The sequence below is a fragment of the Brienomyrus brachyistius genome, unplaced genomic scaffold (assembly GCF_023856365.1).
Source record: "Brienomyrus brachyistius isolate T26 unplaced genomic scaffold, BBRACH_0.4 scaffold45, whole genome shotgun sequence".
NCBI classification, from domain to species: Eukaryota; Metazoa; Chordata; class Actinopteri; order Osteoglossiformes; family Mormyridae; genus Brienomyrus; species Brienomyrus brachyistius.
In genome coordinates, this window is record NW_026042320.1 from 357,792 (window position 1) to 373,303 (window position 15,512).

Below are 15,512 nucleotides of genomic sequence, written 5' to 3' on the forward strand. Positions count from 1 at the left end.
GGGGGAGTTGCGGGTAGATGTAACTATCACACCTTAGCAGTCCCTCCTACTCCAATAGAGTGGGTCGTTAAGGGTGGTCCACCTGGTGGAGGTGTGAATTGGGTCTGTTTTTTTCCTGGGAATTATTTTTGTTTTGGCAAATGATGAGAGGGCCGCAGGTTAAATTGGAGACAGGTTGTGCCTAATGCCTCTACCTCTGTTGAGTGAGGGGTTGTGCATTTGCACATGCAAAGCTGCTTGGACGAGCGGTGAAACGTTTCTACCTTTCAGAGAGGTACAATGTCTTTGGATGTCTTTTGTCTTGTGCAGTCTGGGAGTTAACTGAATGCTGGGGCGGGGGTAGCTTTTCCTTTGTAGTGGGGTCCGGTGGGGAGCCTTGGGCTCTGTGGGGCCCGGTGGTGCTGCTGCCTTGGGCCCCGGTCTGGATGGGCCTGGGCCCCCCTACCTGGATGGATTTCGGGGAACGGGGAGTGCTTATGGGGGTCAGCGGGGGAGCTGGCTCCGGGGGGGGAGGTATTTTGCCCCCCCCCATTCCTTTCCTCCCCATCCCTAAATGCTTCCCTCCTCCCGCTCCATCACACCACCACACATGTAGGGCTTTGAGGTGTAGGTGCGTTGCTGGGATGCAGGGTAGGTATTCCTCCTCTGTCCCCTCGCGACCACCTGTACCTCATTCATACACTACAACGTAGACACTCTCATTACTTACTCTCTCATGACACATACATTTAGGGCGTTGGGGATGGGCACACAGAATGGCATCCAGAGGGCGGTCTGTTCATTCAGCCTTACCTCTGGTGGCAGGACCCACATCTCAATTTTAATCACACACAGACATTGAGGGCTCTGGGGAGAGGCCGAGCTAACACCAGCTGTTGGTCGGCAGGGGGTGGTTAGTGCCATGCCCTTCACCTGTTTTAAAAGCACTTTAGAACAACACACACCAACACCACATCTGAGCGGGCGAAGGGGGGCATGGGGTCTTTTCACACCCCCGTTCCCTGTTCGCCATTTGGGGCTGGGGGCTGAGAGGAAGAGCTGGCCGTCTGGTCGGGGTCTGGGCTGGTGGGCTTCTCGGCTACTGCGGGGTCCGGGGTGATCTTCTGGTCTCCTCGCCAGAAAATAGGGGTCCACATAGAGTATACATGGGGAGTGAGAGTATGTGTACAGCGTTCATTTCTGTGTGTCTCTATGTTGGGTGAATGTGTAAATATTTGTTTATGTCTGCATGAGGGTGGGAACGTATGCTTGTATATGTGTGTGCCTGTTTGTCTATACACACGTGTCAGGTTGGGTCCTAGACTCCACCTGAAATAACATCTCGGGCACAATAAAGTGGTCCTCCGCAGAGGGGGGGTGGTGGAGGGAAAAAAAAAAAAAAAGCTTGTGACCCACCGACCGATTTCTTATTTGATTACTGTTGTTCCTTGTCTTGTGTTTGACCCCTCGTGGTCTGCTTTTGTTTTTATTAGTGTCTCTAGTGTTTATCCCCTTTCCTCCTTTGAATCCCTGAGTGAGTCGTCCACTCTCTGTTTCTGCTTGCTCCATGACACGCTGTCGCTCTCAATCCGCCCTGGACCTGTGACAGTATTTATGTTTTTGCTTTTGTTTGGACGTACTGAGTTTAGGATACCTAGCTTAGAAGGAATAGTTCAGCCTGTCATGTGTAACGTTGTTAAATGCGCTGATATCAGTGTTATGTCACAGTACCAGAAACTTAAAATGGTACATTTTGTTTTCTTTTTGTTTTCTTGCAATTACTACATACAAATGTTTAATGTGTTGCTGACATCTAATTAGACAATAAATGCATTTATGCTTTAAATGATCTTTTTGTTGTCTTCAATCATTTCAACAGGTGAAAATGACCTGAAATCAATGAGTTTGAACACTGGACACTACATTCCGTGTTTGTGTATAAAGTCATGTTTAGCGTACATGCGAGTTCATTCGTATCCTTTTCCCCAGAGACAAAAAGTAGGCTAGGCTAATGGGAAAAAAAACACACAAATATATAGACCTAATGTCAGTGTATTATTCATGAGGTTTTGTAATATCTTATATCTTATATAGTATTATATTTTGTAATATCTTTGGTGTGTTTAAAGCCATAAAAAAACTTTTTTAGAAACCTAGGCTGTTGATCAAATCATCATCAAATTTGGGGGGTGGGGGGAAACCGGAGTCCCCGGCGGAAACCCCACGACGACATGGGGAGAACATGCAAACTCCACAGACATGTGACCCAGGTGGAGACTCGAACCCAGGTCCCAGAGGTGTGAGGCAACAGTGCTAACCACCTCACCACCATGCCGCCCCATCATCATCATTATTATTATTATTATTATTATTACTACTACTATATAATAGGCTTTGCTAAGCAGGTAAATTCATGTGGACTTGTTCTTTTCATATTAAGACATTAATACCAACTAGCTTTAAGAATAGTGGAATGTTACACTTTTTCTCTTTCGTTTGTGGCGCCCCCTGGATGGATGTCGCCCTTAGCATTTGCCTATATTGCCTTTGCCACGGGCCGCCCTGACTTTAACCAAAAAGTGTCTCTTCTCATTTTGAGTCTATTTTAAGAAAAAAAATTGCTTTTTCAAGACACTTGATGTTCTTTGTTTGATCCCTGTCTTTTTTTTGCTGGTTCTTTGCAGCAGAAAACTTAAGGTAATTTCTAGAGTGTAATATGGACAATTTCATTCATTTTGCTTGTTTGTTTTCAGCAAAACGTTAATGTAATTTCTACCCTCCAATAAAGAAAAAAAATCTTTGTGAAAGTTTTTATTGACATGTAAAATGTACGATGTACAGTGGTAAGGGAATGTGATCTCTACATGTTGGTTAATGACATGCATGTATGTTTGCGTCATTTCATTTTTTGGTAAGACATTTTATTATGAATTTATCCTTGAGTGAACTAAGTATGCTTAATAAAAGTTTGCCTATTTCCAGTTACTTAATGACCCGTACCAATAATAATTGATCGTTTGTTAATTAATGATAATTTCATGACTTTACTTGATGGGGCACATCATTATTAACTAATTGATGAAGTAAGTATGTAATTAAAAGTAAAATATGTGTAACAGAGAATGTAGCAATCTAGATCATGGGCATGTGAATGAGAAGCCAAAATTGCCTGTTTTTTGTGTTGGTGGCAGTTGACTATAGTTTGACTTAAAGCAGACGTTTCTGTACAGAACTGCTCCAAGACCTTTGTTTTTGTGCCTTTCCATGTAGCTGATGTGGAACCATTAAGGGCTGAGTACCAAGTATCTTCCTGTACTAACACATCAAAGCTGCTCTACACCCTCACAAAGGCTTAAGGTATGATATCTGTAGAAAATCCATCCATTTTCCAAACTGCTTATCCTTCTGGGTCACGGGGGTCCGGAGCCTATCCCGGAAGCAATGGGCACGAGGCAGGGAACAACCCAGGATGGGGGGCCAGCCAATAGCAGGGCACACTCACACACCATTCACTCACACTTGCACTCCTACGGGCAATTTAGTAACTCCAGTTAGCCTCAGCATGTTTTTGGACTGTGGGGGGAAACCAGAGTACCCGGAGGACACCCCACGACGACACGGGGAGAACATGCAAACTCCACACACATGTAATCCAGGCGGAGACTCGAACCCGCATCCCAGAGGTGTGAGGCAACAATGCTAACCACTGCACCACCATGCCGCCCCTACCTTCTCCCAATTTGAAATAAATGAAGCCTTTTCTGGTTACTGTAATCAGTTTTACACCACACATTTACAAATGAATGAAAACATGAAAACCGTTGTCTGACTGAATCAGTCACATCTATACAGTCAGTCAAAGGCCATTTGGGCTGCTGCCCCTGTCTGCACTTCGGCTGCTACAGCTGCTGCTTGTTTCATGGTGTGTAGAACAAATTTAGGTATATAGACATATTTATTCAAAGCAAAGCTTTATACATCACAGCTCACCTGAGGCCTTTAAATAAGTGATTCTAAAGGCTGAATGAAACTGCACTTAAGAAAACAAGTCCATATTTATAAAACTGTGTGTGCACATGGCTCCACATAACTTGTTTATATTTCACCAAAAACTTGAAAATATACGCTTTAAAAAAAGCTCAGTCCCACCCAATACACTCCCGCACAATTCAGTACAAATAGTTAATACTAAGGCATTTGTGCTTTTCTAAATGTTGATATATATATAAACAAGTTTGCACATTATTGCACTCCAATGACATTAAATGGAAGATCAAAAATTTGCTCTTAAAAAGGTGTTTATGCAATAGTATAAATTTTATTCCCCCTTGACTTTTGTTGGGACAAAGTACAGCAGGTGTCTGTGTGTAGGAGATATAAAAACAACTGAAGATTTATTCGTAAATAAAAACATCTATCTTAAAAACATTACATTTACAGTTACTGTAAAATGGGTCTTTTTTGCAGTGTAATAGTTGCCGATCCTTATCACGACCACCACAATTTTTGCAAAACCTTTAACTATGTATCAGCTTGGTACAATTTTTATTTAAACGCTTCTTAAAACACTACTTACCTGCAGAATGTGTCTCTGTGTGATTATCTCGGCAAACTGAAACTCACCCCCCAAGGCAGACGTGAAATAAGAGGTCCAGCTGTGTCTGAGGAATGGTTATCCTGTTGGGGTTAAATATATATGTTCAAAGAATACTACAAACGTGTCTGTCTATAGCAGTTTTCATAAAGTCTGATGAATTGAACAGTTTTATGAAATAAAAGGAATGTTACAGGAACCATTCCAAAGATCTGAATGCTAGTATTTCTGCACTCTGACTCCCCAGTTAATATGAGGGAATAAAAAAGAAAAAAGTTTGAGATGAAATTATTTGCAGTGTCTTCTAGCAATACACTACGAACTACATCAGAGAAATTCTATTACTATTATATGGAGGTGGGTAACAAAATATTTCTATTAAGGGAGTCAAATCATTAAAAACCTTGACACATTTTAACTGTCAGAACTGGCAGTGGATTGTTTTTAACAATAATAAGAATGGATGATTTATTTATGTAGCTGCTCTGCAGCCCCCCTGCACTGCATGCTGAGGCATTATGCTTCCTCCCCTGATCACCTGTCAGCGGTGCGACCTCATGTGTATGACTGCTGGTAGAGAGTCTGTTTAAACATTTCCTGAAGCGATTCACTTTTGAGGGCCTGCATGGTGGTGCTGTGGTTATCACTGCTGCCTCACAGTCTTCATGGCTCCATGTGTGTGGAGTTTGCACGTTCCCCCCATGTCGTCGTGGGGTTTCCTCTGAGTACTCCGGTTTCCCCCCATGTCGTCGTGGGGTTTCCTCTGAGTACTCCGGTTTCCCCCCATGTCGTCGTGGGGTTTCCTCTGAGTACTCCGGTTTCCCCCCATGTCGTCGTGGGGTTTCCTCTGAGTACTCCGGTTTCCCCCCATGTCGTCGTGGGGTTTCCTCTGAGTACTCCGGTTTCCCCCCATGTCGTCGTGGGGTTTCCTCTGAGTACTCCGGTTTCCCCCCATGTCGTCGTGGAGTTTCCTCTGAGTACTCCGGTTTCCCCCCATGTCGTCGTGGGGTTTCCTCTGAGTACTCCGGTTTCCCCCCATGTCGTCGTGGGGTTTCCTCTGAGTACTCCGGTTTCCTCCCATGTCGTCGTGGGGTTTCCTCTGAGTACTCCGGTTTCCCCCCATGTCGTCGTGGGGTTTCCTCTGAGTACTCCGGTTTCCCCCCATGTCGTCGTGGGGTTTCCTCTGAGTACTCCGGTTTCCCCCCATGTCGTCGTGGGGTTTCCTCTGAGTACTCCGGTTTCCTCCCATGTCGTCGTGGGGTTTCCTCTGAGTACTCCGGTTTCCCCCCATGTCGTCGTGGGGTTTCCTCTGAGTACTCCGGTTTCCCCCCATGTCGTCGTGGGGTTTCCTCTGAGTCCTCCGGTTTCCCCCCACAGTCCAAAAACATGCTGAGGCTTGGAGTTACCGAACTGCCCACAGGTGTGCGTGTGTGTGTGAATAGTGCATGAGGGTGCCCTGCGATTGGCCAGCGTCCCATACTGGGTTGTTCCCTGACTAGCACCCATAGCCTCTGGAATAGACTCCAGACCCCCTGCAATCCTGAATAGGACAATGAATGGATTCACTTTTGATACCATCACAATTATGTGAATATGATAACAGGAAACAATAAAATGAGTATAATGATGCTACCTAACAATAATAACATTTTCTATGGCGTGTATCCAGTGTTCAGCCTGGTGTCCATTCCTGGAGGCACAGGTACAGTGCTGTGCAAAAGTCTTAGGCAGCCAATGAAAATGTTTACAGCTATTTGTCTGAGTAGAAAGCATGTATTAGCAGTCAAAAAAAGTCAGAACTGAAACAGTAACCCAATAAAAAGCAACTTGAATTTCTCCTGTTTTCCAAAAAGTGACTGATACCTTGTTGGATGGTTATAAGAACACGGCTTTGGTTCCCAAACCTCTCCTCAGCTCAGCCATTCCATGTGTTTGTTAGATCTCACAACCAGCTCACTTAACTTAATTGATTAGCTCTGCCCTCAACAAAAGGAACAGCAAGCAGATTATTGCCGAAGCGTACCCCCAATATTTAATTTGGCTACCTTCGCCCCTCCTATAAATATGCGCACACAACACATTCATACTCCGGAGGCAGAGGCTGCCATGCAAGGCGCCAACCTGCACGCCGGGAGCAATTTGGGGTTCAGTGTCTTGCTCAAGGACACTTTGATGGGGTCAGGAGGAACCAGGGCTCGAACCGGCAACTCTCTGGTTACTAAACGATAGCACTACCTCCTGCACCATCATCTTCCCCATAAGATGGGGCAAGTTGGGGGAGGTGTGAACAGAATTTACTCACAGGGAATAATTATTATAATTATTATTAGCACAGGGGGCGGCATGGTGGTGCAGTGGTTAGCATTGTTGCCTCACACCTCTGGGATCTGGGTTCGAGTCTCCACCTGGGGTACATGTGTGTGGAGTTTGCATGTTCTCCCCATGTCATCGTGGGGTTTCCTCCGGGTACTCCGGTTTTCCCCCCCACAGTCCAAAAACATGCTGAGGCTAATTGGAGTTGCTAAATTGCCCATAGGTGTGTATGTGTGAGTGAATGGTGTGTGAGTGTGCCCTGCTATGGGCTGGCCCCCCATCCTGGGTTGTTCCCTGCCTTGTGCTCATTGCTTCCGGGATAGGCTCCGGACCCCCCACGACCCAGTAGGATAAGCGGTTTGGAAAATGCATGGATGGATGGATTTTGAGGAAAATTATATCTCAGTAATTATTGTTATCACCCAGCCCCAGTCTGACAATATGCAGTCCCAGTTTACTCCAGTGGGCCCCTGGTAGATGTAGAGGATGTAGTGGTGTCTCAAAAACCTTTGCAGACTTGTCAGACCTCTGATAAAATGAGGTTACGTGCAGATATCTGAGAGTATGTCAGTGCATCCATACAAGTGAGACAGCGGAGTGAATACGGCAGCCAGACCGGAATCAGAGGCGTCTCTTGAAATGATGTTTCGCAAGGCTGGGCTGAATAAGACAAGCGCGGATCTGTCCACAAATAGCCGATTCACAGTGAGAAAGCACCTCTGCGCCTCATCAGTCCACTCAAATGCGGCTTCTTGATGCAGGCACAGAGAGGCTCTACTACTGTGACATAGTTGGGTATGAACTTTGCATAGCAAGAGAGCAGATTTTGGAGAGAGTGAAGGCTGGCAGCATCTTTGGCAGCAGGGGCCTGTGCAGTGGCTTACAGGTGCTCTGTGTCAGTCTCAGTGCAGTTTGCTGCCACCAGATGTCCCAGGAACCTGCAGCTTCCTTGGCCGAAGTGGCATTTCATTTCATTAATGAACATTAATGTTGTTTTTACCGTGGGGAACAAAATTGTACCAGGGCTGCACCCTTTCCTCTGACAGTGTATACCAGTGTTCATGGTAGCAGTGGTATTTCAAAATGAAGTCGAATTTAGCGAAAAAAATCTTTCTTCCAAGTGTGTTGTGTTGCTGTTCATGTGTGTAGTGAAAGGCATGTGTAGGAGCCTAAATGCAGTTCATATGAGTTTGAGTAATTAAGAGTAAAAAAATATTCCTTCAAGGTAAGTTCATTAGTTTGACAAACATGATTTTAAAAGATTAAGATTTACTTGATCTACTTGTTGATGCTTAAAAGCGGGACTTTTAATGTAGTTCTGATGGACACTATTGGAGTGCTTTTATTATGATAAGGGGTGCGGATTTCTCATGGACTGAATATTACTGTAGACATTCTTTTGCTGGATGACCCTTATTGGACAGGCTGCTTTGGACTTACCTGCTCGTCACGTTAAAATTAGATTGAACTTATATCAAGAATTTATTATATTGATTTTTAGAAATTATATCTCAGTAAGTATTGTTATTGTTTTATCACCGAGCCCTAGTCTGACAATATCCAGTCCCAGCTTATTAGGGCTGTCAATGGATTAAAATATTTAATTGTGATTAATCACACAACTGTCCTTACTTACTGTCCATACTGTTGCAAACTAAATTGTGAATTTATTCAACATTTACCATTTATGCAAAATACTGTGTGTCATGATTCCCAGAAGGCAGAGCAAAGTCATGTTCATGGTCGTTCATGTGAGCTGTATACAGAAACTATACTTATGATTCCATTTGAAGAGTTCATGTAATGAATATGGGGCTCTAATGCAGTGGTCTAATGGTCCCTCCCTGCCTTTATTGGCAGGATTTCTTATCCTTTAATCCAAATCGCCACCCAGTCAGAGAAGAGTGTGTATCTGACCATGACAAAGGAAAGCAGTGACAGCGAGGTCCTGCTCTTCAAGCTGGTCAGTGACCGAGGGCGAGTGGGCTGTACCGGGCCGTCACAGAGACGCACACCTTCTACAGGAGAGCCAACGCACATGAAATGCTCAGTGGAATGGCACAAATATCAGCTCGAAGCACCATCAAGGATCCAAATATGTTCAGAGGACAAATGAAACAGCTAGACGAGAAGCAGTTTGCTGGAAAAGCTCTGTCACCAGTGTCAGTACTTGGGGTCCCATGATGCTGTTGTGTACATGAGATCGTATCTACTTGGGGTCCCATGATGCTGTTGTGTACATGAGATCGTATCAACTTGGGGTCCCATGGTGCTGTTTGTAAATAAGATCGTATCTACTTGGGGTCCCATGATGCTGTTGTGTACATGAGATCGTATCTACTTGGGGTCTCATGGTGCTGTTGTGTACATGAGATCGTATCTACTTGGGGTCCCATGATGCTGTTTGTACATGAGATCGTATCTACTTGGGGTGCCATGATGCCGTTGTGTACATGAGATCGTATCTACTTTGGGTCCCATGGTGCTGTTGTGTACATGAGATCGTATCAACTTGGGGTCCCATGGTGCTGTTTGTAAATAAGATCATATCTACTTGGGGTCCCATGGTGCTGTTGTGTACATGAGATCGTATCTACTTGGGGTCCCATGATGCTGTTGTGTACATGAGATCGTATCAACTTGGGGTCCCATGGTGCTGTTTGTAAATAAGATCATATCTACTTGGGGTCCCATGGTGCTGTTGTGTACATGAGATCGTATCTACTTGGGGTCCCATGATGCCGTTGTGTAAATAAGATCGTATCAACTTGGGGTCCCATGGTGCTGTTGTGTACATGAGATCGTATCTACTTGGGGTCCCATGATGCTGTTTGTACATGAGATCGTATCTACTTGGGGTCCCATGGTGCTGTTGTGTACATGAGATCGTATCTACTTGGGGTCCCATGATGCCGTTGTGTACATGAGATCGTATCTACTTGGGGTCCCATGATGCTGTTGTGTACATGAGATCGTATCATCAGTGCTACTGGTTATCATCAGAGCTCTTATAAAACCAAAATCACATCCGTCATTTTCTGCGTACACAGTGAAATTCTGAGCATATCCAAGCCCAGGTAGATAGTAGCTTTTGAACGACTGCTTCACTTTATACTCCTTACTTTTACGTCAAGCACATTAATGTAGTAGGTGGATGCGAGGAAGTTGTCCTGGCAAAGATTTAATCTCCACCACACTGTCTGAGCTGCATGCGTCAGAGGTTTGAATGGTACCATTGCGAGCTGAGAAGGAAGGAGATGTTTGTTTGTTTGTTTTTCTTGAGTATGCTCTGTCGTCTCTAAAGTGCAGGATTATTTTTTTTATTGTCCAAGATGCTAATTTTCGGTAAAATCTCTAAACTGTCCCTTATTCTACATAAAGCAGACGAGTGCTTTGCTTTGTAGAAGGAGCACAGCTCAGTGATTGACTCTCAGCCATGGACAGGAACTGCCTCTGGAACCAGTCCTGATAGTGCTTCTGCTGGCCAAATTGGATCTGCAGCCACAGAGAAAATATACAGAGTGACAGAGAACCTTGGCTCCATACTGACCTGCCGTTAACAGTGTGAGTAACCGTAGTCCTATCAGCTAAGACACGACACAAAAAATACATGCAGAAAATAAACGTGTTTTTAAACTACTAGAAACACCCACAGGGTCAGTGTCCAAATGAGTCGATCTACAGAATTACTACTTAACTTGGTATAAAGAAGGTCTCAGCTATGTGGTGTACGTGTGTGTGCGCTTTTACCCTCGAGGTCACACTTGGTATAGACTCTACATGAATAAACTCTATTTAACGTATATAATATTATATGTGTATTTATAATTTTCTAGAAACACAAAACCCACTGACCTTGACACCAGAATGTGGTGTCACAATTGTTTAGGATGTTATTGTATGCAGTAGCATTACAATTTCCCTTCACTGGAACTAAGAGGCACACACCTATTCCTGCATGACAGTGCCAATCTCCATGAAGACTCCGTGTTATGCCATGGTTGGTGTGGAAGAACGTGAGTAGTCTTCAAAGAAGCCCTGACCTCAACCCCAGTGATCACCTTTGGGATGAATTTTAACACTGTCTGCACCGTAGGGCTCCTTACTTGACATGAGTGCATGACCTCACTAACACTCATGTGGCTGAATGGACAGAAATCTCCACAGCCACACCCACAATCTGCTGTAAAGCCTTCCCAGAAGAGTGGAGCTTATAATAACCGTATAATAACCGCTCCTCTCCTGGAGCCGACACCTTATCGTGGTGGAGAGGTTTGCGTGTTCCAGTGATCTCAGGAGCTATGTTGTCTGGGGCTTTATGCCCCTGGTAAGGTCACCCAAGGCAAACAGGTCCTGGGTGAGGAACCAGACGAACTGCGGCTCAGAAAACCCCCTATGAAGAAAACAAGCTTGGAACCATGGTTTCCCTTGCCCGGACGCGGGTCACCGGGGCCCCCCCCTGGAGCCAGGCCTGGGGGTGGGGCTCGATGGCGAGCGCCTGGTGGCCAGGCCTACACCCATGGGGCCTGGTCGGGCGCAGCCCGAACAAGGCACGTGGGTCCCCCCTCCAATGGGCTCACCACCCATGGGAGGGGCCACAGGGGTCGGGTGCGATGTGATCTAGGCGGTGGCCAAAGGCAGGGACCTTGGCGGTCCGATCCTCGGCTACAGAAGCTAGCTCTAGGGACATGGAATGTCACCTCTCTGATGGGGAAGGAGCCTGAGCTGATGCGCGAGGTTGTGAAGTTCCGGCTAGATATAGTCGGACTCACCTCGACGCGCGGCTTGGGCTCTGGAACCAGTCTCCTTGAGGGGGGTTGGACCCTTTTCCACTCTGGAGTTGCCCGCGGGGAGAGGCGCCGAGCGGGCGTGGGCATACTTATTGCCCCCAGGCTGGGTGCCTGCACATTGGGGTTTGCCGCAGTGGACGAGAGGGTAGCCTCCCTCCGCCTTCGGGTGGGGGGACGGGTCCTGACTGTTGTTTGCACTTATGCGCCAAACGGCAGTTCAGAATACCCACCCTTTTTGGAGTCCTTGGAAGGGGTGTTGGAGAGTGCTCCTCCTGGGGACTCTCTTGTTCTGCTGGGGGACACAATGCTCACGTGGGCAACGACAGTGAGACCTGGAGGGGCGTGATTGGGAGGAATGGCCCCCCTGATCTGAACCCGAGCGGTGTTTTGTTGTTCTTCTTCTGTGACTTCTGTGCTCATCATGGATTGTCCATAATGAACACCATGTTCAAGCATAAGGGTGTCCATATGTGCATTTGGCACCAGGACACCCTAGGCCGCAGTTCAATGATCGACTTTGTAATTGTGTCGTTGGACTTGCAGCCGCATGTCTTGGACACTCGGGTGAAGAGAGGGGCGGAGCTGTCAACCGATCACTACCTGGTGGTGGGTTGGCTGCGCTGCTGGGGGAGGAAGCCGGCCAGGCCTGGCAGGCCCAAGCGTATAGTGAGGGTCTGCTGGGAACATCTGGCAGAAGCCCCTGTCAGGGAGAGTTTCAACTCCTACTTCCAGCAGAACTTCTCCCATATCCCGGGGGAGGCGGGGGACATTGAGTCCGAATAGGCCATGTTCCGTGCCTCCATTGTGGAGGCGGCTGACCGGAGCTGCGGCCGTAAGGTGGTCGGTGCCTGTCGCGGCGGCAATCCCTGAACCCACTGGTGGACACCGGTGGTAAGGGATGCCGTCAAGCTGAAGAAGGAGTCTTATCGGGCCTTTTTGGCCTGTGGGACTCAAAACGCAGCTGACAGCTACCGGCAGGACAAGCGGGATGCGGCTTTGGCGGTTGCTGAGGCAAAAACTCGGGTGTGGGAGGAGTTTGGCGAGGCCATGGAGAACGACTTCCGGACGGCTTCGAGGAGATTCTGGTCCACCATCCGGCGGCTCCAGGCGGGAAAGCGGTGCAGCATCAACACTATTTATGGTGTGGATGGTGCGCAGCTAACCTCAGTTTTGAGTCGGTGGAAGGAATACTTCCGATATGGAAGCAGAGTGTGGGGACTCAGGGGTGGACTCGCCTATTTCTGAGGTCACAGAGGTGGTCAAAAAGCTCCTCGGTGGCTGGGCCCCGGGGTGGATGAAATTCGCCCGGAGTTCCTCAAGGCTCTGGATGCTGTGGGGCTGTCCTGGCTGACACGCATCTGCGGCATCGCGTGGACATCAGGGGCAGTGCCTCTGGATTGGCAGACTGGGGTGGTGGTCCCCCTCTTTAAGAAAGGGGACCGGAGGGTGTGCTCCAACTATAGGGGGATCACACTTCTCAGCTTCCCTGGTAAGGTCTATTCGGGGGTCCTGGAGAGGAAGGTCCGCCGGATTGTCGAACCTCGGATTGAGGAGGAGCCGTGTGGTTTTCGCCCTGGCCGTGGAACAGTGGACCAGCTCTATACTCTCAGCAGGGTTTTGGAGGGTTCATGGGAGTTTGCCCGACCAGTCTACATGTGTTTTGTGGACTTGGAGAGGGCATTCGACCGTGTCCCTCGGGGAGTCCTGTGGGGAGTGCTCCGGGAGTATGGGGTACCGGGCCCCCTTTTAAGGGCGGTTCGGTCCCTGTATGACCGGTGCCAGAGCCTGGTCCGCATGGGCGGCAATAAGTCGGACTTGTTTCCAGTGAGGGTTGGACTCCGTCAGGGCTGCCCTTTGTCTCCGATTCTGTTTATAGCTTTAATGGACAGAATTTTTAGGTGCAGCCAGGGCGTTGAGGGTGTCCGGTTCGGTGACCTCAGGATTAGGTCTCTGCTTTTTGCAGATGATGTGGTTCTGTTGGCTTCATCAGACCGTGACCTTCAGCTCTCACTGGAGCAGTTCGCAGCCGAGTGCGAAGCGGCTGGGATGAGAATCAGCACCTCCAAATCCGAGACCATGGTTCTCAGCCGGAAAAGGGTAGAATGCTCTCTCCGGGTTGGGGATGGGGTCTTCCCCCAAGTGGAGGAGTTTAAGTATCTCGGGATCTTGTTCACGAGTGGGGGAACAATGGAGCGGGAGATCGACAGGCGGATCGGTGCGGCGTCAGCAGTCATGCGGGCGCTGCATCGGTCTGTCATGGTGAAGAGAGAGCTGAGCCAAAAGGCGAAGCTCTCGATTTACCAGTCGATCTACGTTCCTACCCTCACCTATGGTCATGAGCTTTGGGTAGTGACCGAAAGAATGAGATCGCGGGTGCAAGCGGCCGAAATGAGTTTCCTTCGCAGGGTGGCTGGGCTCTCCCTTAGAGATAGGGTGAGGAGTTCATTCATTCGGGAGGGACTCAGAGTAGAGTCGCTGCTCCTCCGCATCGAGAGGAGCCAGATGAGGTAGCTCGGGCATCTGATTCGGATGCCTCCGGGACGCCTCCCTGGGGAGGTGTTCCGGGCATGTCCCACTGGGAGGAGACCCCGGGGAAGACCCAGGACCCGCTGGAGAGACTATGTCTCCCGGCTGGCCTGGGAACGTCTCGGGATCCCCCCAGAGGAGCTGGATGAAGTGGCCGGGGAGAGAGAAGTCTGGGCTTCCCTGCTGAGACTGCTGGCCCCGCGACCCGACCCTGGATAAGCAGAAGATGATGGATGGATGGATGGGGGACTCAATACAGTATGAATTATGCAACAAAAAAAAGAACAGAAATCAGGAAGGGGCAAATACATTTTCATGGCATACATATAAGATATGTATACTGTATGTGTGCTTTTTAATCTAAAGATAGATATAGATCTAATGGTTTTTCTCTCTACAAAATTAGAAAAACACTTATAATAGTGTTATTTTTATCAGAGCAGTTCATTTTTAAACAGCCATGGAATGAATATGTACATATTATGTATGTATATCATTGTGCTCAGAACTTAACATTTTAACTCTCGCATCAGAGACAGTTCTTTACAACACGAAGCAGAAAGCGAGAAGACGTCCACCATGATCTACCTCGGCTCAGATATGCTCAGAATTTCAGTGTACCTGTCATGACCTGCGCGTCCAGTCCTCGTGTGTGCCACGCCCCCTCCTCGTGTGTGCCACGCCCTCTCATCATCCACGTGTGCTTCCCCGATTGTGCCCAGCTGTTCCCTGTTATTTCGCCCTCTCAGTTGGGTGTCCGTCATTGATGTTAGTACGTCGCTGTATACCCCCATCAGCCCTAATAAACCCTTGTTTGCCCGTATCCTGCCTACCTGCCTCATCCTTCCCCGCTTCCTGCCTGCCTGTTTGCCCGTCCAAGCTGCGAGGCATAACAGTACCCAAAAAATTACATGAATTTGCATCGATACTTATTTGTGTTAACATTAAAATGTGGAAAATAAGACGTAAAATGGTCGAGACTTAACAGTAATGACAAAAGAAATAAAGGAAATAAAGGAAGAAGAAATATCCATGTGAAATGTGACTAGCAAGCAGAAAATGATAATACTTATAAATAAAAGCCTCTGATGCGTAAATAGGAAAGGCTGGGCTGGCATGTCTATAGAAACCTCTGAGCTAATGGGAAAGCTGTTCAGTAAGCAGGGTCTATAAAAACATACTTTCTACTGAACGCTCAGTAAGGAAGCTGTTTTAGATTAAAAGATAATACTTATAAATAAAAGCCTCTGATGCGTAAATAGGAAAGGCTGGGCTTGCATGTCTATAGAAACCTCTGAGCTAATGGGAAA

The 15,512-nt window shown here is 47.4% G+C and overlaps 1 protein-coding gene and 1 pseudogene across 2 annotated transcripts in view; one reads left to right on the forward strand and one right to left on the reverse strand.

Annotated features, from left to right (window-relative positions):
• Positions 1-15,512, reverse strand: part of LOC125723049 (cytohesin-2-like) — a 260,972-nt pseudogene that overhangs the window by 187,858 nt on the left and 57,602 nt on the right.
• Positions 1-15,512, forward strand: part of LOC125723076 (uncharacterized) — a 200,622-nt gene that overhangs the window by 156,931 nt on the left and 28,179 nt on the right. The window lies entirely within an intron of this gene.